This window comes from Macaca thibetana, chromosome 8 (genome assembly GCF_024542745.1).
Source record: "Macaca thibetana thibetana isolate TM-01 chromosome 8, ASM2454274v1, whole genome shotgun sequence".
In the NCBI taxonomy this organism is placed as follows: domain Eukaryota; kingdom Metazoa; phylum Chordata; class Mammalia; order Primates; family Cercopithecidae; genus Macaca; species Macaca thibetana.
The window spans coordinates 129712984-129738264 of NC_065585.1; positions in this window are offsets into that span (position 1 = coordinate 129712984).

Here is a 25281-nt window from a genome sequence, read left to right on the forward strand (position 1 = left end):
AAGTGTGATGTTTGGTGTAGGTTCTTCAAAAGATCTTTGCCAGGTTAAGAAAGTTTAATAATATTCCTAAGTTGTTTAGGATTTATAATCAGAAATTGGTGCAGAATGTTGTCAAAGATGTTTCTGTGACTGAAGAGATGATTATATCTTTTCTCAACTTTTAACTTTTAATTATTTAAAGTGGTAAATTTCATTGATTCATTTAAGAATGTGAAATCAACTTCATCTTCTGACAATAGAGGCTGCTGGGTCATAGTGCATTCATTTTTGTGTACTGTTGGATTCAATTTGTGAAAATTCTTAAAATATTTTCATCTGTGCTCATGGGACATACTGTTCTGTAGTTTTATTTCATGTCTTTAGTTTTGATGTCACAGTAACAGTGTCCTCACAGAGTGAGTTAGAATATAGTCCTGCTTATTCTGACAGAGACTGAAAGAATAACTGGTGATATTTATCCTTAAATTTTTTGATAGAATTATAGTAAAAAAAAACTACACTTGTAAGTTTCTTTGTTGGAAGAAATGTAAAAACACATTTAAATTATTTTAATAGACAAGGGGCAATCAAGTTGTCTATTTCTTCCTAAATGAGTTTAATAGTTTATGTTTTCCAAGAAAATTATTTGCTTTTCATGTGTTCAAATTTTTTAGCATGTTGTTCATACTTTTAATATCCATCAAATATCTGTTTGATCTTTAATGATGTCAACCTCATCACTCCCGTTATTGATTTTCTTCTCTTTTTTTTTTGATCTGCGTGTCTAGAGGTTTATCAATTTAATTGATTTATTCAAAGAACCAGATTTTTGTTTTATAGGTACATTTTATTGTTTCCTTTTTCATCTTAAGTCCGGTCTTTAGTATCTCTTTTTAAATTTTTTAATTTTAATTTTTTATTTTTGTGAGTACATGTAGGTGTGTATATTTATGGGGAACAAGAGATTCTTTGACATAGGCATACAATGCATCAGAATCCATCAAGGTCAATGGAGTATCCATCATCTGGAGCATTTATCCTTTTGGTTACAAAACAAACCAATTTTACACTTCTCGCTATTTTTAAATGTATGATGAGTTATTGTTGACTGTAGTCACCCTGTTGTGCTATCGAATACCAGATCTTATTCATTTTTATTCATTGCTACTAACTATACAACTATACATAAAAAGTTATATACATATAACTATATAGTTATATATACATAGTTATATATAGTATATATACTTATATAGTAAATATATAATATATAATTTATATATAGTTATATATAGCTACATATATTTATATATAATATAAATATAATTATATATAATACATATTTATATATAGCTACAATTTTTATATATAATATAATTATATATATACATATTTATATATATAACTATTTATATATATATATATATAGCTATATATATTTATATATAGCTCTATATAACTATATATAACTATTTATATAGTTATGTAGAGCTATATATATAAATATATATAGTTATATAGAGCTATATATAACTATTTATATATAGTTATAAATATATAGTTATATATTATATATATTCATATATAATGTATAGTTATACATATTATATATAATTTTATATATAATATATAGTTATATATTATATATACAACTATATATAGTATACATACTATATATACTATATAGTAACAGTTATATGTAAATATATAGTTACATGTTATATATATTATATATATTTCTATATATAACTATACTATGTATAAATATATATACTAAATATATATTTAGTATATAAATATATATATTTATATATTTATACTATATATTATATATTTATACTAAATATATTTATACTAAATATAATTATTATATATACTTATATATTTATACAAAATATATAATATATAGTTATACTAAATGTATACTAAATATATATTTAGTATATAAATATATATTTATATATATTTATACTATATATTATATATTTATACTAAATATATATTATATATTTTTACCAAATGTATACTAAATATATATTTATATTAGTATATATTTTAGTATATATATATATATATATATATATACTAAATTTTATATACCAAATTTATATACTAAATTTAGTATATATATTTATATACTATATTTAGTATATATTTATATATAGTGTATATATAGTTATATGTAGAAATATATATTTAGTATATATTTATACATAGTATATATGTTATATATTCATATATACTATATGAATTCATATACTATATATACTATATTTAGTATATATACTATATAGTGTATATATAGTATATATACATAGTATATATAGTGTGTATATATAGTATATATACTATAGTATATATATTTAATATATAATATATATAGTTATATATTCATACAGATTACTGTATAGAAATGCTGCTGACTTTTGTATATTTTATATCCTGAAACTTTACTATAGATATACATTTACTATATAGAACTATATATTTATAGTTATATATATAATTATATATAACCATCTATGTTACTATATAATTATTTTTGCCTTGACTTGCTAGAATCTCCAATTAAATGTTCATAGAAATGGTGAGAATGGACGTTTTGCTGTGCTCCCAATATTAAGGAGAAAACCTATTATTTTAACATTAAGTGTGATGTTTGCTGTAGGTTCTTCAAAAGTTTTATTTATATATATATATATATTTATATATATATATTTATATATATTTATTTATTTATATATATATATATATATATATATATAAAACTATATATATAGTGAGGACATTGTCACTCTGATATCCAAACTAAAGACATGAAATAAAACTACAGAACAATATGTCTCATGAGCACAGATGAAAATATTTAAAGAAATTTGGCAAATTGAATCCAAGAATACTATATATATAATTTTTTTTTTTTTTTGAGATGGAGTTTCACTCGTTGCCCAGACTGGAATGCAATGGCGTGATGCTGGCTCATTGCAGCAACCTCTGCTTTCTGGGTTCAAATAAGTCTCCTGCCTCACTCTCCCGAGTAGCTGGGATTACAGGCACCTGCCACCGCACCAGCTATTTTTTGTATTTTTAGTAGAGATGGGGTTTCACCATGTTGGCCAGGCTTGTCTCAAACTCCTGACCTCAGGTGATCCACCAGCCTCGGCCTTCCGAAGTGCTGGGATTACAGGCGTGAGCCACCACACCCAGCTCCTAACTATATTTTTTTTACCCATTAGCCACTCTCCCTCCCACCACCACTACACTCCCCAGATTCAGGTAAATGTTGTTCTATTCTATCTCCATCAGCTCAATTGTTTTAATTTTTAGCTCCCACAAATAAGTGAAAACATATTAAGTTTGTCTTTCTGTGCCTGGCTTATTTTACTTAACTTAGTAACTTCCCCATCAATGTTGTTGCAAATGACTGGATCTTATTCTTTTTATGACTGAATAACACTTTGTTGTATGTACCACATTTTCTTTATCCATTCATCTGTCGATAGACACTTAGTTTGCTTCCAAGTTTGGCTACTGTGAATGGTGCTGCAATAAACATCGGAGTGAAGATATGTCTTTGATGTACTGATTTCCATTATTTAAGGTATATACCTAGGAGTAGAATTGATGGATTATGTGGTAGGTCTATTTATAGTTTTTTGAGGAACCTCCAAAGGGTCCTCCATAGTAGTTGTACTAATTTACATATCTACCAATAGCATACAAGGTTTTCCTTTTCTCCATATCCTCGCCAGCATTTGCTACTGCCTGTCTTGTACAAAAGGCATTTTAACTGGGGTGAGATGATATCTCATTGTAGTTTTGATTTGCATTTCTCTGCTGAACAGTGATGTTGAGCACATTTTAATATACCTGTTGGTTATTCGTATGTCTTTTGAGACATGTCTATTTAAATTTTTGCCCATTTTTAATTGGATTATTCGATTTTTCTTCCTAAAGAGTTGTTTGAGTTCCTTACATATTCTGGTTATTAATCCCTTGTCAGATGGACAGTTTTCAAATATCTTCTCCCTTTTTGCAGATTTTCTTGTCACTTTGCTGACTGTTTCCTGTGCTGTGCAGAAGTTTTGTAACTTGCTGTGATTCTATTTGTTCATTTTTGCTTTAGTTGCCTGTGCTTACAGGGTAGTACTCAAGAATCCTTTGCCCAGTCCAATGTCCTGGACAGTTTCCTCAATGCTTTATTTTAGTAATTTCATAATTTGAGATCTATTTATATCTTTAATCTATTTTGATTTTCTTTTTGTGTTTGTACAAAGAGTGGTCTCGTTTCATTCTTTTGCACAAAGAGATCTAATTTTCCCAGCAGTATTTATTTTGAAGAGGCTGTTGTGAGCGGAGGATTACCCAGGTGCCGAGGCAAGAGACTGAAGGTACAAACCGTTTGAGTATAATAAAGAAAATAGTTAGAAGAATAGTCATAATACAAATTAGATATAGAAATGATCATGAACAATTATCAATCATTATAAACATTGTTAATCATTAGCTTTTAATATTACTCTTTGTTGCATTACTAATATAACCTAGGAATAACTGGTGGGTATACGGTCAGTTACTAGGGACATTGTGAGAAATGACCTACAAGGCAACAGGTGAGCCTTCTGTCATGCCCACATAAGGGCCGCTTGAGGGTTCCTTGGTCAAGCGGTAATGCCAGTGTCTGGGAAGACATCCATTACTTAGCAGACTGCGAAAGGGAGTCTCCTTTCCTTGGAGGAGTCAGGGAACACTCTGCTCCACCAGCTTCTAGTGGAAGGCTGGATATTATCCAGGCCTGCCCGCAGTCATCTGGAAGCCTAAACCCCTCCCTGCTGCTATGCTTCAATGGTCATGCTCCTTGTCCACTTTCATGTTCCTCCCATACTCCTGGTTCCTCTTTGAAGTTCGTAGTAGATAGCAGTAGATGGAATAGTCAAAGTCTTAAAGTCTTTGATCTTTCTTATAAGTGCATAAAAGAAAACGCTGAGGTATGCTGCCTTCTCTCTCTCTGCTTCCGCTACCTCAAAGGGAAGGACCCTTGTCCTATGATCACGTGACTTGCTTCACCTTGTCAATAACGTAGAAGAGTCACCCTCCTTACCCTGTCCCCTTGTCTTGTATGCAATAAATATCAGCGCACCCAGCCGTTCAGGGCCACTACCGGTCTCCGTGCCTTGATGGTAGTGGTCCCCCAGGCCCAGCTATTTTCTCTTTATCTCTGTCTTGTGTCTTTATTTATTACAATCTCTAATCTCCGCACACGGGGAGGACACCCGCTAAGCCCCGTAGGGCTGGACCCTACAGGCTATCATTTCCCCAATGTATGTTCTTGGCAACTTTGTTGAAAATGAATTCACTGTAGATATAGAAATTTGATTCTGGGGTCTATGTATCCGTGTTTATGCAGTATCATACTGGTCTGGTTACTGGGGCTTTGAAGTATGATTTGAAGTCAGGTAATGTGATTCCTTCAGTTTTGATCTTTTTGTTCAGAATAACTTGACTATGCTGGATCTTTTGTGGTTCCACATAAATTTTAGAAATTTTTTTAAGACTGTCATTGGTATTTCAATAAGAAAGTCACTGACTCTGTAGATTATTTTAAGTAGTATAGACATTTTAACAATATTGATTCTTTTAATCTACGAACATGGAATATCTTTTCATTTATTTGTGTTCCCTTCAATTTATTTCATCAGTGTTTTCTAGTTTTCATTGTAGAGATCTTTCACTTCTTTGGTTAATTCCCAGGTATTTTCTTTTTATTTGTAGCTACTATAAAAGGGATTATTTTCTTTTTGAGATTGTTTGCTGTATAGAAATGATGCTGATTTTTGTATTTTTATTTTGTATCCTGCAACTTTACTGAATTTGTTTATCAGTTCTAATAGTTTTTTAGGGAGTCTTTGGTATTTTTTGGCAAACATGAGATCATAATCTTCAAACAAGCATAATTTGACTTCCTTTCCAATTTAGATCCTCTTTCTTTCCTTCTCTTGTTTGATGGCTCTGGTTTCCAGTACTATGGTGAAAAACAGTGGTGAAAGCGGGCTCCCTTTTCATGTTCCAGATCTGAGAGAAAAGGCTTTCAGTTTTTCCCCTTCAGGATGATACTAGCTGTTATTTCCGTCATTTATGGTTTTTACTGTGTTGAGCTGTGTTTCTTCTATATCAAGTTTTTTGAGGGATTTTATCATGAAAGGATGCTGAATTTTATCAAATGCCTTTTCAGCATCAATTAAAATGATCAGCCAGGCGTGGTGGTTCACACCTGTAATCCCAGGACTTCGGGAGGCCAAGGCGGGTGGATCACAAGGTCAGAAGATGGAGACCATCCTGGCTAACATGGTGAAACCCCATCTCTACTAAAAATCCAAAAAAATTAGCCGGGCGTGATGGTGGGTGCCTGTAGTCCCAGCTACTTGGGAGGTTGAGGCAGGAGAATGGTGTGAACCCGGGAGACAGAGCTTGCAGTGAGCTACGATCGGCCACTGTACTCCAGCCCGGGTGACAGAGCGAGCCTCTGTCTCAAAAAAAAAAAAAAAAATATATATATATATATATGAATATATATATATATGGTTTTTGTCCTTTATTTTGTTGACACAGGCATCACATTGATTGATTTGCATATGTTTAACTATCTTAGCATTCCTCAAATAAATTCAACTTGGCCATGTTGAATGTTCTTCTTAATGTTTTGTTGAATTCATTTTTTTAATATTTTGCTGACGATTTTTACCTCAGTGCTCATAGGGATATTGATCTGTAGTTTTCTTTTTTTGATGTTTCTTTTTCTTGTTTTGGTATCATGGTAATACTGGGCTCATAGAATAAGTCTGGAAGTATTCCCTTCTCCTCTATTTTTTGGAAGACTTAAGTGGGATTAACATGAATTTTTCTTTAAATATTTGGTAAAATTAAGCTGTGGAACCATCAGTTCCCAGGCTGTTGTTTGCTAGGTTACTTTTTTATTATGGCTTTAATCTCATTACTTTGTATTGGTCTGTTCAGGTTTTATATTTCCTCATGGTTCATTCTTGGCAGGTTGTATGTATCTAGGAATTTACTCATTTCTTCTGGGTTTTTAGTTTATTGGCTTACAGTTCCTCATAGTAGCCTATAATCATTCCTTAAATTACTGTGGTATGAGTTGTAATGTCTCCTTTTTCATCTCTGATTTCATTTATTTGGGTCGTCTATCTTTTTTTTCTTAGGCTGTCTAATGATCTTTACTATTTCCTTTCTTTTGATTACGTTAGATTTAATGCCTGTTCCTTGTCTTGATTTATAAGGTGGGACGATTGCTTGAGTCCAGAGAAGAGAAGGCTGGAGTGAGGTGTACTTGTGCCATTGTATTCCTGCTTGGGCAACAGTGAGACCTTGTCTAAAAGAAGAGGGAAAAAAAGCCATCTTTCACTTTTCTTCTATTACTCTTTTCTGCTTTTTATTATTTAAATATTATTTTAGAATGTCATTCTAATTATCTATTGAATTTTTGGCTAATTGCTTTATTATTTTATTGATTGTTCCATGAATTGCAATATATATGGTTAGCTTTCTGTAGTCTACTTATAAACCCCAGGAAATGGTGAGAATTTTTAAACATTCATAAATATTTTAAATAAAATAAAAGGAATTAATATAGTCTGAAACTTTATTCACATATTCACAATTTCTGACTTCTCTATTTTCTTTTCTTTTCTTTTTTTTTTTGAGACCGAGTCTCCCTCTGTAGCCCAGGCTGGAGTTCAGTGGCGCAATCTCGGCTCACTGCAAGCTGCGCCTCCCGGGTTCACGCCATTCTCCTGCCTCAGCCTCCCACGTAGCTGGGACTACAGGTGCCCGCCACCACGCGCGGCTAATTTTTTTGTAGTTTTAGTAGAGACGGGGTTTCACCGCGTTAGCCATGATGGTCTCAATGTCCTGACCTCGTGATCCGCCCGTCTCGGCCTCCCAAAGTGCTGGGATTACAGCCCTGAGCCACCTCGCCCGGCCTCTTTTTTTTTTTTTTTTTTTTTTTTTTTTTTTTTTTTTTTTTTTTTGGCGGAGTCTCGCTCTGTCGCCCAGGCTGGAGTGCAATGACGTGATCTCGGCTCACTGCAAGCTCCGCCTCCCGGGTTCACGCCCTTCTCCTGTTAACCAGGATGGTCTGGATCTCCGCACCTCGTGATCCCCCTGCCTCGGCCTTGCAAAGTGCTGGGATTACAGGTATGAGCCACCGCGCCTAGCCTGACTTCTCTATTCTTAAAGATTCAAATTTTACTATAACATTTCCTTTCAATCTGAATATTTAGAATATCGTATAGTGTGAATCTGCAGATAATAAATTTAATATGCTTCTATTAATTAATGTTCATTTGGGAAGGATCTTTTTGAAGAGACGGAGTCTTTACTGTGTTGTCCAGGCTTGAGTGCAGCAGCTACTTACAGCCACAATCATTGCACACTACAGGCTGGAACTCCTGGGCTCAAGCAGTGCTCCTGCCCCAACCTCCCAAGTAGCTGGGACTACAAGCATGCACCACTATGCCTTGCCTGGCTTAAGAGGATACAGAATGTTAGATTGACAATCTTTGTTCTCAGTACTTTAAACATGTAATTCTACAATTTTCTAGCTTTCTTAATTTCTAATATAAAGTCCACAGTTATACAAATGGCCCCTATATGTAATTTCTTAGTTTTGTTTTTTTGGTGCTTTCCAGAATTTTTCTCATAGCTTGACTATGATGTGCCTAGGCATACTTAGCTATCCAAATTTGCCATTTACTGAACTTGTAGAATTTATGCCTTTCAGTAATTTAGGAATGTCTTCAGTCAATTTCTTTCTGTTTATTTCTCCCTCTCTCCTTTCTTTCTAACAATATAATTACCCATACTACATTGAAATTGTCCCAGAGCTCTCTGGGACTCTCTTCATTTTTTTCCATCACTTTTTTTTTTCTCACGATTTCAGATTGAATAGGGCCTACTGATTCATCACCAAGCTCATTGATTTTTCTTCCTTTGTCACATTCACTCTCCGATTAAGCAGATATCTTGGATATATTTCTCACTTTTAGAATTCTTTTTGTTTCTTATATATATTTTTTTCCATTTTGGTGAGATTTACTATTCCAGTTCGCTATGAGCATAATTTCTTCATTGACCATAGCTAAAATATTTACTTTAAAGTCTTTAAAGTCTCATCATTCCAACATCAGGGACATTTTGTAGTTGCCATCTGGTGATTAACTTTTCCATTGACAGTGGGTCATATTTTTGCAGTTCTTCATATGTTTAAGAGTTTTAAAATGTTTCCAGGACATTATAAATACTGTGCTGAAGAGGCCCTGGATTCCACGCTACCCTTTAGAAATGTGTGGTGGTTTTTGTTTTAGCAGGCAATTAACTTGATGCCACCCTAACTAGAAACTTGTTTACCTGCAGAGCCTGGCAGGTGAAATCTCTGTTTGGAAAGTTTTTGATGTGTCCTGTGCCTGTGAGGTTCATGGATCAGCCAGTGGCTTGGGCAAAGTTGATGCCCAGACTTTTGAGTTCCATTCTTTGTCTCTCTCCTTTCTTATCTCCCATGTCATTCTCTGCTAGCTCTGATTGCCCTGGCTCCTTCTTCTAGTTTTTCTGGAATAAAAGAGAGAATGTTTTTCTAGTGAGACATTAGCTGACCAGTGCCATGCCACCAATTCCGGTGCTCTCAGCAGAAGAAAAGAAATGAAACTCATTTTGTGTTGATTATTTCCTCCAATTGTTGTCTCCCTGCCAAAAGTCTGCTTGTTCACTTTACAGAACATTCAGGGTTTTTTCTTATTTTTTTTAATGTTTATTTTTGCTATTTTTGAGAAGATTCTGTTGTTAGGAATTTATTTGTCATAGTAACAGCAGAGTGCTAAGTAACGATTGACCTACAATAAAAATTTAAGTTCAATTCTTTTTTTTCTCTTTTTCTACTCCAAATTTAGTATTTATTTTATTCCAGTGTTGCAATTTTAACAGACATAAATTTGACTTTATTATAGTAAAAGTGATTTTCTGTTTCCTTTTAGAAGCTTCTACATACTGAAGAACAGCCCAAAACCAGAAGGTAATGTGTGACTCCTGATAAGTTCAATGAAAGAGAGAGAGATGAGTAGGTCAAAGAGGCAAAGGAGTCACAGAACTATGGTTGATCAAGGTTGCCAAGCAACTAATATGGCCAACATTTTATTTTTCATGCTTTAGGAAGTATAAATGTTTAGAAGAGCCATTTGATTTGGGTTGCTATCCAACAAACCTGGGAATTTAGAGGGGAAATTATGATAAAGACGTGAATATCTGAGGATGGTCTAAATTTCCAGCATTGGAATCAGTTCCTTACCAGCATACTTTTTTCAGTTTCCTTCCATTATCAATGTGGGGAGCTGCCCTGGGTAGATGGGCTTTTGAAGTTAATTTCAATGGCAAGTGGTAGACAATGATTTTCCCACAAAGGGAAAGGTTCCAAGAATATCAAGCTGTTTATGTACTTCACATTTAGTTAGCAAGAAACTTCAGCCTTTTAGGCTTTTACTGTTTTACTCATTTATGTTCTACTAACTTTTGTTGAACTTCTCCCATCATGTGAAAACAGCAGTAAGGAAAGCAACAGTTTTGGACTATAGCATCTAACTTCCTCTTCTTGCCATGGGCAACTCTTCATTCAATAAAATCTTTTTTTAAAGAATGCCTTATTTATTTTGTTTTTCTTTACCTTCAATATACCATTTTACAATTTATTTATAATGCAGTAGTGTCTTATGTATCTATGTGTCTATATTGGAATGTTTTAATTGTGTTTTTGTTTCCTTTCTCTTGTTTTTGTATTTTAACTTACCCCATAGATAAAAATATTTTTTCTGTTATACTCTGAAGTAAAAATAAAAGAAGAATAAACACCAAATAAAATTTAGGCTACCACTAAGTATGTTGTGATCTAAACCCGGTTGTGTTAGAAGGTACTAAAATGAAATCTAGGTTTCTTATGCTGTCAAGAACTTTTTAAGAGTTTTAGTTTTTAACTCAAAGTATTCATGAAAGTAAAATTCAAAAATATTCCAGTTAGTACTATTTGAATATTTTACTTTGTCCCATTAGAAGTGGGTTAATGGATTAGATTATTGCCCTGAGACATTCATTAGTCATTTATAATTATGTCTTGCTTATGGAATTAAGAAATGGAAAGTTTTTTTAAATAATCCAGTGATGCAGTAATCTTTTCTTTTTTAATTAAAAACTAATTTGCCTCCTAATGAAGACGAATAAAACATCAAATCTAATTAAGATTATGTGAAAGGTTGTGTTAGCCTCAGTTAAGAGCCCTAACAAACAACAAATTTCGTAAATACCAAAACCCATCTTGTTCCTTTTCTAGAAGGTCCTAGGGGTAAAAGCAGCCGCAGAACATTATTCCTCCTTTTAATTGCCTTTAATAGATGAGCTGGAGAAAGCTTTATACATAATGCATCATAATGTTTTGCATAAAGGTAAACAGAGCGAATGTGCCAGGTGGCAAGTTTATGGCAATGTATTTTAATAACCAGGCTATGTGAATTACATTTTACTTCTTTCTATGTCCAACACTTAGGAGGAAGGGAGATACAAAACTAAGAACAAAAATAAATTATAGAAGAGTTAAAAAGGCATTAATGGTAAATAGGAAACTGTAAGAAAAAAGTCAAGCTACATCCAAGGGAAATTTATTTCATTATCTTAAAAATTAAGTAAGAGTAAATTTTAGGTACTATATTAGATTATGTAGATGATAAAATAGTAGACCTTACCCTTAAGAATTTCACAGTTTTAGAAGAAAAGAAACAAATATAAAGCAATATACCTTAACAAAACAATATATCTTCAAAATACCAAAATAGAAACCTGTCCAAAGTGATGTTGGAGCTCTGAAGACGCATGACTAATTCTGTGTTGGGGAATCAGAAAAATGTTTAACAAGAAAAATATAAACAAGTTCCTGAAGAACAAAAATTCCAAGCAAAGTATATTAGACAGAGGACACATATACAAAAATTGCATCAAACTTTCATGACGATTTGAAAAAAACTACAAAAAGATAGTGGTGTAGAGTCATGCTAGAAAGCTATTTCTTTCATCACATTTCAAAGAGAGGCAGATGCCATGACATAGAAGTTGCAACTGTGTAGAAATGAACAGCTCTTAAAATTTTCAAAGCTTTAATAGTTAGATTAAATAATTTATTTAAAATTATTAAATGTTAAAAAAATTCAAAACTTCAGGGAAAAATATATGTAGTAGAGTTTTAATTCTATGAAAGTTTTCTAAAATTCTACCTTCTCTAATTTTCATGTGTGTCTAGGTTCTTAGTTCAAAAGATAACTCTTGGCTTTGTTTGCTATACAAATAGTCTAAAAGTGAGGCCACAGCTGCTGTCTTGCATAAAAAGGAGGTTACAATCACCATAAAGTGTTTTAGCAAATTTCACTCGAATCATATTTTGAAAATGATATGAACTTTTAAAATAGTTCAACCCAACAGAAAAAAATTACCCCACAGAGAAAATGAAAATATAAAACATTTAAATCAACTATTTTTTGAAACAACAGTGAGTTATGTGCATTCATATGATATCTTCACTGGAATTAAACAAGCAGCAGGGAGGTAAGGAATTAAGATCACCTTTGAAGTTATAAAACTGAATCCCAATTCAAATGGATTTGATTCTTGTACTTTGTTATCAGGGTTATTTGGGCATGGCATGAGATAAAACCATATGACTTAATCTGTTCAAATTTTAAATTTTAAAGAGCTTTGGAGTTATAAATTATGAAGTAGGAAATTAAGATGAAATGTAGCTCTATTTTGATCCATCTCTTTATGCTGATGCTCAGATTTTGTAGTGGTGGCTCTGTTGGTTGTTAAAAATATGGAATCACTTCTGTTCTGGTTAAATAACTAGCCACCTGAGCCCCTCAATTGCCCATATCCATGCTGCCTCAGTAGCACTGGCCAATCTCTCTGGACCTCTCAAACTCCCCCCACCCATTTCAACAGCCAAGATTCAAGGTTCAATGCATGACATGACAGGGGAACCCTTATATCTGACTTTATTGGTTATGCACTCTACTAGTGATAAAAAGTCCACATCTGCTTTTATTCAACAGACACATTCCAAGTAAATGATAGCCACATGCTCCCCTAGGCATTTGGTATACACTGAATTAGACATAACAAACTAACAGATATTGTTTTAGTCTTCATGAAATTCTACAGGAGGATAGAACACTAAGTCAGTCAGGATAAATCAGGTGCATAATTTAAAAACATGTTAAGTAATAAAGAACAAAATATACAATACTGCAAAAGGATAAAGATGGGCCAAATTTATATTGAGGGGAAAGATAAGCCATCACTGGTATATTAGTTAAGACCTGAAAAAAATGAGACGATAGTAACAAAACAAAAAGTGCTTGGGCAAGGCAAACATGTTAGGGATGTTTCTTTGGCTGCTGAGACAAAAAATCGATTTAAGTACAGAAAAGCCAAACCAAGGAAAGGAGTATTAAAGCTATATAACTTACTTTCATGGGTGGAAGCTTCTCGGCTTTGAATATAGGATTGCATTACTTTCTAACTGTGTGGCCTTAGTCATTTGTCTATTCTTCTAGACCTCAATTGATTTGCCATTGCAAATTTTACATTACCTATATCCAGGCAATGAGCATGTAATTCCTATTCATTGCATAGTTCCTGGAATATAGTAGGTGGCTAATCAATCTTTGTCTTGATCTAAATATTCAGTATCTGTAAGAAACTTAAATTCACAAGAGGAAAAATACAAAGAACTCCATAAAAAAGTGGGCAAAGTATATGAATGAACACTTTAGAAAAGAAGACATATGTATGGCCAACAATCATCTGAAAAAAATTAAACAACACTGATCATTAGAGAAATGCAAATCAAAACCACGATGAGATACCATCTCATATGACTCACAATGGCTATTATTAAAAAGACAAGAAATAACAGATGCTGGCATTGTCATAGAGAAAAATGAACGCTTATACTCATTGGTGGGAGTGTACATTAGTTCAGCTGTTGTGGCAGACAGTGTGGCAATTCCTCAAAGTCCTAAAGACAGAAATTCCATTCAACCCTGCAATCCCATAACTGAACACATACCCAAAGGTATGTAAATTGTTCTATTATAAAGATATACGCACCCACATGTATATTACACACTATTCATAATAGCAAAGACATGGAATAAACCCAAATATCTATCAATGACAGACTGGATAAAGAAAATGTGTACACATATACTATGGAATACTATGCAGCCACAAAAAAGCATGAGATCGTGTCCTCTGTAGGGACACAAATGGAGCTGGAGACTGTTATCCTTAGCAAACTAATGCAGGAACAGAAAATCAAATAGTGTATGTTCTCACTTATAAGTGGGAGCTAAATGATGAGAACACATGGATATATAGAAGGTAGCAACACACACTGGGGCCTATAGGAGATTGCAGGGTGGGAGGAAAGAGAAGATTGTGAAAAATAACTAATCAGTACTAGGCCTAATACCTGAATAAACGAAATAATCTGTACAACAAAGCCCTGTGACACAAGTTTACCTACGTAACAAACCTTCACATGCTCCCCTGAACTTAAAATAAAACAGAAACACATAAAAAAATTATTTATTGACATTTGTTTTATGTTCCTCCCCAAAATAAATGATAAATGTTGTCTTTTAGAAGAATAGATTTGTGAAATGAGAATGAAAACACTGTAAATAGTTGTAGTAATGATTATATTTTCAATATTTATGGTAACTACATATAAATACATATGTATTTATACATAAATACATGGTCATTTATATATATATATATATATATATATCCACAAGCATATGTATACATATGTGTATATATATAGAGAGAGAGAGTTTAGTAGAGTGACTAAGTCAAGATAGATACTAACAAATATTAGTTACCTGCCTACCAATCTTAAATATATTTTCAAGGACATTATGTTATATTGAATAACTCTTCAAAAATGTGGAGTGAGGGCAAGTTATAGACTTGATATCTCAACAGAACGTTTTTCTTTTTCTTTTTCTTTTTTTTTTTTTTTTTTTTGAGACGGAGTCTCGCTCTGTCGCCCAGGCTGGAGTGCAGTGGCCAGATCTCAGCTCACTGCAAGCTCCGCCTCCTAGGTTTATGCCATTCTCCTGCCTCAGCCTCCCGAGTAGCTGGGACTACAGGTGCCCGCCACCTCGCCTGGCTAGTTTTTTGTATTTTTTAGTAGAGACGGGGTCAACAAAACTTTTAAGAGTTGACAAAATATATAAAATTTTTAAAAAGGAATCAAAACAATAAACGAAAAGAGTGGACTGTTAAGAAAGAACATGCACAGGATCACTCCAAAACTAAAACATGAGTGTACTAAAGACTGGCCATGTCTAAAGATTAAGTCTCTTTATTCAGTTCCCATCATAGGCCTGGTAGCATAGTAAGTGTGAGAACATGGATCAATAAATTAGAGTGAGCTAATAATCTTCTATGTTTCATTCTCATCATTTTTCTTTACTAAAGTAATGTCTCAAGTTTATAATGGCTGCCCAGTTATAAATTAGATTTATCAGCTTTTCTTAAAGGTAGGTGTGGCCAAGAGAACAATTTTGACCATGAATATATATTATATTTCTTGGCTTGGACATTTTCAGCCATCGGGGTCACTAGACTGTCTCTGTAACTCAGATAGAATCCACACTAAGCTGCTATAACAAAAATGATTAAAAAAAAAAAAACCCTCAATATACAGTCAATTGTATTTCTCTCCTATGAAATATTCTGGCTGGCTGGTTACCTGTGCTCCAAAAGATCACTGAGTTTATTTATAGTACAGATTATTATTTCTTCTTCTCCCCCTCATCCTCTTTCTTCCTCATTCCTTCATTTCTCTTTCTCTTTTCCATCATTTATAACTTCATTATATATCTAAAATTTATGCTGATTTACTTAATGTGACTCTCCTGCTTCCATCTCTATGAAGACTATTTTTGGTTGATTTTGAGATCTGCTTTCTATCACATAAGATAAAGACAGAAGTCAAAAATATATATAGAAATAAAGTTAATTCAAACAAGTAGAAATTGGTACTAGTGGATATTCTTATATTTAAAAGACATGACAGGATTTTGTATGCATATGACAAAAAAAGTCTAGAGATAATGGACATTAAAAACTTAAATGTTATAAAAACACAATAGATGGGGAGATTAACCAAACAGATATGGTTAAAGGGGGAATTAGTGAGTTAGAATATCAAGTCAAGGAACATCCTCAGGATTCAGTATATCAGGTCATGAGAAGTATTAAAGAAATATTAAAAGATTTGGAAGACAGAGGCATAACTAAAATCCAGCTAACAGAGGTTGTAAAAGAAGGATTAGAGAGAACAATGGAAAGGCAATTTTGAATATGTAATTGAGGCATAGCCAGATAAAGTCAAGTGTTCTGATACAAAATGCAACTTGAAGCATTAATCACAGTACTTAGCATTTAGAAGGTGTCCAACAAACAGGAGATGTTACTATTAGTAGTAGTAAGCTGGAAGAAGTCACAATCAAATTGGAAAGACAGTGTTTGTACAAGGTATCATGTTTGGAATATCAAACTAATCACTTTTCTGTATTTATGATGGAAAAAACATCACATTTCATAACTGATTTTGATTACAATTATTTGACTAGAATGATTTTTTATGATTATAATTTATTAACAAAACACATTTCTTTTGAAACAGATAATTTTCATTCTCCTTTTGCTGGTTGTTGGTTTGTTACATATGCTGACATTATTAAGTAGTAACTATATTAGGAGACAGGTTACAACTATTTTTAAAAAAGTAGTTATTGCTGAGATGGCACACTTTTTGGAGACAGAATCATTATTGAGTTAATAAGCTTTTTGTCAAAGCATGAAATATAAAATTAAAACCTTTGTGCATGAAATGTACAGAAATTATCACTGAGTAAGTGACTGTTCTGCCTTCTTACACTCCGCAAAAAAAAAAGTCTCTTCAGTTCCTTTTTTCCTATGGGTTTTGTAGTTGTAAAAATAAGGTAAGGTTTGATATATCATGCTCCTCTTTTTTAATTAAGATACAAATATTGACTTAGAATATGCTTTCATCTAGTATTGTTTTGACAATAAAAGAAAAATTAGAACATCTCTAGCTGGGCAGTGTGAAATTCTAGTAAGCAAGAGGTAAAGAGAAAAAAAATCTGAATTTTAGTCCAAGCATACCTCAGAGATATTGGAGGGTTCTGTTCCAGACCACCACACCTGTATGCACTGACTTTTTTTTTAATTTTTAAAAGTTCTTAAAATATATTTTTTTCTACTGGCAGGCAAGTTTTCAATTCATCTGATTGACCTTTGATTGCCATAATTTTCAGAGGTTTTCTCAGAAAGTGTGTGCTAAATACAGCGTTCTCTGCTAATGCACAGAAAATACTGACTTCTCAGAGAATACTCTGAGTCATTTATTGCTAAAATTTGAAAACAAACCTTATTCTTCTTGCAAAAGAAAAGATGACTTATGGAAAATTTTCCAGGGAAAGGCTTACAAATGATTCATCAAACTTGATGAATATATGTGACCCCCTAAGGGGGGAGGGGGATCTATTGGTTCAAGGGCACAGAAAGACACAAATTTATGCTGCAGAAAAAATGTGAGTTTGGAAAATTTGCCATTTTGGAAGAAAGAACTGGAGGAGACAGATTTGCAAAACTTTCTAGAGCTTCAAAATATTGAGAGGTACAAAATGGTATTAACTAGGCTGTTGGAAGAAATCTTCCAATCCTTGGAAACAATGCAGAGTGCTTTAGAACTTTACATTATCTCAGACAACCTTAATGTGGAGATAGAAAATATAATCATTTTCCGGCTGATGAAGCCGTCAATGGCATACACCTGGCCAAATATGACTTCACTTATTGCAGCACAAGGTCAATGTGAGCTCAAAAATTCAACTCTGGATGTACTGAAAAATCCTGGTTTTCTCTGACACTAGCCTAACAGTATAGAGCAAAGTCAGTATTGAAAGCCCAGAATTTATCTACTGCTATATACCTGTGTGAGTCTCTGGGATTTCAGCACTATATTGCCATCAACACTAAGCGTCAAAATTGATTGCGTTTCAAAAACAACTTGACCAATGTTGTACTAGAGATCTAGTTAAGAATTTCAAAATTGTATTCATGCCAAACAACAGCAGCTTTTTCATTAACATTTATTTATGTTAGAAATAAAATGTACTTTCTATTTTATTTGCCCAATTAAATGTATTTCTCTTTTTCAGGAATGCCAATTAAATTTTACATGAAAAATCAGTAAGAGACAGAAAATTGTTTAGTAAATACATTTATACACCACATGTATATGTCCACTTCAAACAAGTATACTGCATAAATACAATATTTTGCATATATCATCATGTGACATTTTCTGATATTTCAGTCCTAAGCATTCATGATCTCAACTTATTTAAAAACAAATTTGGTAAGTGATTATCACATCTAAAAGCACTTATGACTGCATATACTTATGAAAATTGATATATTTATTTAAAAAGTACAACCAAATTTTGTGTATATTAGGCAGATAAAGTATTACCATTAAAAGCCTGTGTTTATTAGAGACCAAATTGTTTAATGTCTGCAAGCTCCCAATCCGCCATGAATCCTTACCTTTCCCTTCAGTCACTTTATTCTATTATAGAATTCAGTTCTTAAAAGCTGTTTTGTTCTTCTGTGATAAAGAATATGAATAACAATTAAAAAGAGAAGGGATGAAAAACAGACAGAGAGGCCAAAGCAGGCTATTTAAAATTTTTAATTTGAGAGAGACTTCGGAGAACAGTAGAGAGGGGAAAAAAGAGGCGAACAGGGCCAGAACCTATTTGGGTTGAGAATTAAATAACTTAATGCATGTAAAGCACTTAACAATAAAAATCTCATTTCCTTATACTCATTCTCACTGTTTTCACTGTCATGATGATCATCATCACCGTAACTGAGAATTTGGCGATGGAAATGCAAGAGGCCCTAGGGGAGACATGAGACTTCAGAGAACAAGAGGTGAGAGTATAGAGAAAGGCTCTTGAAAACCATCCTCTGTACCACATATATTGGATTCCCCTCAACATTCTTGGAGACATTAAAATAACAAATATGTTTATTGTAAATCACTACTTGATGTGATTTGTGTGTGTCCCCATTCAGATCTCACCTTGAATTGTAATAATAATTATGCATCAAAGGCAGGGTCAGGTGGAGATAATGGAATCATAGAGGTAGTTCCCCCCATACTGTTCTTGTGACAGTGAATAAGTCTCACAAGATCAGTGGGAATTTCGCTGCACAAGCTCTCTTGCCTGCCACCATGTAAGACGTGCCTTTGCTTCTTCTTTGCGTTCTGCCATGATTGTGAGGTCTCCCTAGCCATGTGGAACTGTGAGTCCATTAACCCTCTTTTATGAATTACCCAGTCTTGTGTATGCCTTTGTTAGCAGCGTGACAACAAACTAACACTCTACTGATTGCAAGTCTAGGATTCTTTGTGTATCTGTCTAAGCAGATATTAGGCCCTAGAAAGCTCCCAGTTTTTATGTAGATTACACTTTGAAAGCTATTTTACTGAATTTGTGACTGAAACTTCAATATACAGCTGCGGTGCACAATATTGTTACCAATGTACTAAAACCAAAATCACATGGAGCAGAGCTACAGGTCAAGAAGGTAAGTGCCATTATGATTCTCAGAAATTTAGCATCATGTTAAAGAACTAGCATGAAGACACATTTAAGTAGAGAATTACATTTCCTCAGCCTAATGAAAATTTACCAAAATTCCCTCATGAAGTTATTATAAACTAGAATTTTTGTTCCAGCATTCATGGAAATCTAGCTTCTTTAAAAATAAGTATACTTTCCATATGCAAGAAGAAGGCATCTTAGTCCATTTGTGTTCCTCTAACAAAATACCTGAGACTTGGTAATTTGTAAACAGAAATTTATTTCTCATAGTTTTGGAAGGTGGAAGTTCAAGATCGAGGCACCAGTAGATTTGGAGTCTGCTGAGGGCCTTGTCTCTTCTTCTAAGATGACACTTTGATACTGCATCCTCACAGGGCAGAAAGTGGAAGGATACAAATAATCTAGCTCATTCCCTTCAACCTCTTTTTTAAGGTCAGTAAACTCATTCATGCGGGCTCTAGCTCATGACATAATCACCTCCAAAAGCTTCATCTGTTCATACTATCACAGTGGCTATTATATTTCAACACTCAAATTTTGGGGAACACAATGAGACCCATGGATCTAAGTCCACAGCTTTGGAGTCTATTTCTTCTAAGGATATGGCTGTTTTGGTTGACTTCCAATTGAAAGGCTTTATAACCAGAAGCTATTCCCATTCAGAAAGTAACCTGCCATGTCAGTGATAAGGGAAAAGGATTTGGAATTGTGGTGACTCAAGTGATACAAGGATGGAGCTTCAGAACCTGAAAAACACCAAACATCACAGGAGTCCAAAGCCACCAATATTTGATTCCTGTGGAAGAGTATCTTCTTTTCTAGAGACTCAACAGAGCTTAATAGATGATGTTTGAAATAATATATGTCAAATTTATAACTATATGACAATGACTAGGTATGTTTCACAAATGTTGATTCTGAAGGAACAGCATGTCACTTGTTAAGACTGGAACAGAAGAGCCAGGTGGAGGTGTTTTTGTGTAGGTGTAGCATAGAATAAAATTGTAGTAAATTTCTAAAAGACGATCCCCTCATAGAATCTTCACTGATAATATAGCTACCTATCTTGAAAATATACTGCAGAAAGCATAGCCTTGGGCATTTAGAAGTAAAACAAATCTCTTCCTGCTTGAAATGTGACTTATCCAATGAGGTTTCTATGTTTGAACAAATGGCCAACCATTGGGCTCTCTTCCCTAAGGCAACCCAGAACTAGTGTTAGAGTCTATGGAAACTAATTTGTTTGCTCTGTGATGGGCTGAGTCACAAGTGGAATCAGCAAAAGCAGCTGCCTATTTATGCACAGATTTTCATAGACTTCAGTCTAGGACAAGTCAAGTTTGCCTCCAGTCAGCCTAATACTTTGAGGTCTATTATTCTAGCAAGGGAAACTACATGTTTTTTCTACCCTCCAAAGTAAAATAATTCAGGGCATACAGAATAGTCTTTGTTCAGCATTAACACCCAGTAGAGAATATACCAATTTTCTATCCAAGTTCTAAACCAATTCATAAATAAGACAAATGTATAAGCATGCAGGAGGCAAAGTATCACTTTAATTAATGGTAAAGCAGATATTGAAGAATAGAGCATAAGTTCTCAGGAAGCCGAGCTGGGCTTCCTAATACCATATAACAAGACCTAGGCAGCCAACACTGCACCAGAATTGGCCACTCTACACTTTCTTCCAGCAGCAAAACCTACCCTAGAAGGAGCCCAGCACAATGCATGCTTTTTGGGGACAGCTCACTCTCAGGACAAAGGGAGAATCAAATATTTTCTATGTTTGATAGGATCTTCTTTTTAAAGTCATTGATTAAAATTTGAAACTTTTCCTCCCTAGGAAGTAATGAATGAGAGATGAAGAGAAGCCAACAGAGTTAATGGAAGCAAATATGTCACAGTGTTAGGCCATACCCACTCCCTCCATAGTTTTCCCCACAGGAAGCACAGTTTTGCAAAGAGAAAGGGCTAAAACGCAGAACATACATTTCTTGTCTAGGAGAAGTCCATTTACAAGATTTAAAGTATTTTCCAGATACACCATTACCAGGCATCATCAAATTGAACTTAGCTATGAAGATGTCTTGATTGTACCCCTTTGCAGAGGTTTGGATAATTTATTCATGAGGGAGATATGACAGGGACACTGTTATTAATGTGGAAGTATGTTATTAACGTGGGAGTGTGTTATTCATATGAGAGTCATCCCGGAAGAAACGAAGTGCAGAGACAGTCGACCTATTTCTGGTCATCCGTATCTCAGTACACAGAAAGGCAAACACTGATTGAAATATATTTGGCTCTCATTTGCTTGTAATTAATATTTTTCATTATAATGATAGATTTATCTATTTAATTGTTTTCTCAGCTTGCCAAATCATTTTGAGATGGGCAATACGGCAGTACAAGACATCTAGACGCATCACCACACATTACTGATTTGAGAATTGATTGGGATATAAGAAATGAAGTGCAAATTAAATAGATTTTGCAATGGCTTTTTCCCAGAGACCAAGGAAAGGGAGTTCTTTGTACTGAAATGAGTGTTGTGGGGTCCATATTAAATGAGGCATAGGAATAAGCCTGTCACAACCTGCAATGTATTGTTCATTCCTCTACCCAGGGATAAAACAGCCTCACTTGGGTGGTGCCAACTCAACACACCATCTGTCAAACACATGCAAATACCAATTTCTTTTATTAAAAGATAATGATCTCACATCCACTCATTTAATATTCAAAACTCACCCAACAGCCAACACAATTTTTCATGTTTATTTGGGAAAACTCTGACAAAGGCCATTCCTTTCCTTCCTCCTTTATTGCTCTTGAGAGTCTAATTTCCCCCGATGAAAATCAGTTTTTCCAATGATAGAGGAAAAGTAATTAAGTATGTTCACTTCATAGCTAACTTATCTCATTGCCAACCATCTAAATAGCTGAATAACTGTGTCAGGACAAAAGCAATAACATAGTGATATGGGTAACAGGAAATTAGGGGCACATGATTTGTCCCTCTGGATACAGCCTGGCATTGACTTTTATATGACCAGAATGGGTATAATGACTCATATTTATTGCCCCATGAGTCATGCCCTTCCCCATCACACACTGATGCAAGCAGAACTGAAATAATCAAAGGCCAAATGTGTGCTAGGGTCTTCTCCATCTGTTTGAACTAGAAAACCAGAGACCAAAGTGTTTGGCAAACAACGTCCTAAACATAGCTTTCGCATTTTTTTTTAATTTTTAAGCTTCATTTAAGATGAAGATTTGTGCCACAGAAGGTTTTGTTTAAAATGGTACCACTGTTGAACTTGTGCATTTTAATGAAAATCTAAGGAAGAAATGAAAATTCACATAGTTCATGTCTATTGAAAGAAAACTGGCTAATCATACTGTGAGGTCTTTCAGTCATCTAGTTTTGTAATTGGATAGGGAACACTCAGAATTCATAAGTGGAAAACCTGTTCTGAAGTAGGTATCCTTTGAAATGGACTCTTCAACACGCAGAAACTGCAGCAGTGCTGTTCACTGGCATTCCACAAAGGCCTTGGAGTGGGTGCATCTACACACACTGGTTTCCTTGTCTGTTTGGGTCATCATCTCCTGAAGGATCAGACTGAAAGAATGTATTCTGTCTCCTCACATAATCTAAGACTTATGCAACCATGCCATTTACATAAAATTGTCTGCTGCTTACCACACTTCAAGTCCAAAATGAATTTTATAGACCTGTGCTGCTAATAGAGAAGCAAATATGTGCATTTTTTAATGAGCAAGGTTGATTTTTAAGAAAATTACTCACAAATATTTGTTTAAAAAAATCTTCTATATGGTACATGGCCACTTCTATAGGCATTCATGAAGTGTGTACTTGCTGGGTGCCTTTGGTAATGCCTTTCTACTCTAGAAAACTTGCCAGAGTATATATATGGGTGGTATTGTTTAAACATAATAATGTACTGTGATTAACTTTAAGTGTTTGGAAAAATTAACGTATAACATATTATCAAAATAATTCCTTGCTGTACCTCTTACATCTCATAAAACATGATGGTGTTCACAGAAGGCTATGTAGACACAATTTATCTTCTTTTCTGGGGGTTGCCAGATATATTTCATCTCTGCTAATTCTGCTTCAAAAAGTATAAAACCCAAAATAATATCTCTATTTAATTTATACAGATTTGCTCCTGCTCTACTCTTGGACAGACATAACACTAATGGAAATCTATAGATTCACACCGCTTAATATTTTCTGAGTTTGCTTAAAATTTTCTTGGTTATCTTTTCCTCCAAGCCAATAGATGCAGAAGAAGATGTAAATAATATATTTAGGGTGGGTAAAACACAGTTGCTGAGCTATAAGTAGAGAGAAATTACTCTCCAAACCAGGTCACGTTTGAGGGTGAATGGAACACATTATAATTAAACTCGAACAAGTGGCAAAATCCAGAGCAATCCTGGCCCCACTCTGTGACCTAGTGAAGAGCATTATCAAAATCCCGCGCTTAGCAGTTAATCTTCCATGAATGGCTTTACTGTGGTTCTTTCTCTCTCTCTCTCTCAGTTGTGCTTTTTTACGGCTTGGCTTGATTTCTTCCATGGCTGGATGCATGGACTCACAGCATGAGTTAGAGCTTTACAGTTTCTCTCTGGCACTCATATGTGCTTGTTGCTGCTTGGCTTATTCCTCTGGGAGACAAAATTACTACCAGCATTGAATCCTTCTAGCTTAGAAGCAGGGAGGCAACTTCTCTTTCCTCCAAGGCTATATAATAATCCCAGGAAGTACTAATTGATGCTGCTTTGGTTACATGCACCTCCCGGAATCAAACAAGGAGGCAGGGATTTTGCTCTCTGCTTCTCATCACCAAAACAATGGGAGAGTGGGGTGCATAATCAAGCGTTACGTGAGGACCAAAGAGGTGGCAATTCAGGACAGGTGTAGCATTACAAATATTCAGTCTTTCAGAATAACACAAGGTGTGAAAACACAAATATTTCGTATTTTAGGATGACACACCTAAGTTATGTTTGTTTCTGAAAATAAAATCCTGCTGTTTTTAGTATACTAGGTTGTCTTCTCCACACATAAAGATAATAAATGATGACAAGTTTTAGGCAACATATTTTTTAATAGATTTCAATTTGTTCTAATTTTAGTGGTCTTATTGATGTGGTTCTCCATATGCTATTTGACAGTGATGTATTGCTTTATTAAGACACTGGATTTTGTTAGTTTCTTCCTTTCTGTGTTAATAATTGAACCATAGTCAAATCACTGGATATGAAGACTTTGGCTGGCAGTTTTTCAGGTGAAGCGTAGTCTTTTCTAGGTTTAGACTATAAGCCAATAATTCTTCAATTTTCTCAGTACAAAGGAAAAAAAAAAACCTTCTAAACAGGAAACAAATTTTCCAAGTTGCTGCATTGACTATTTTTTTCTGTATTTTTTTTTATTATTATACTTTAA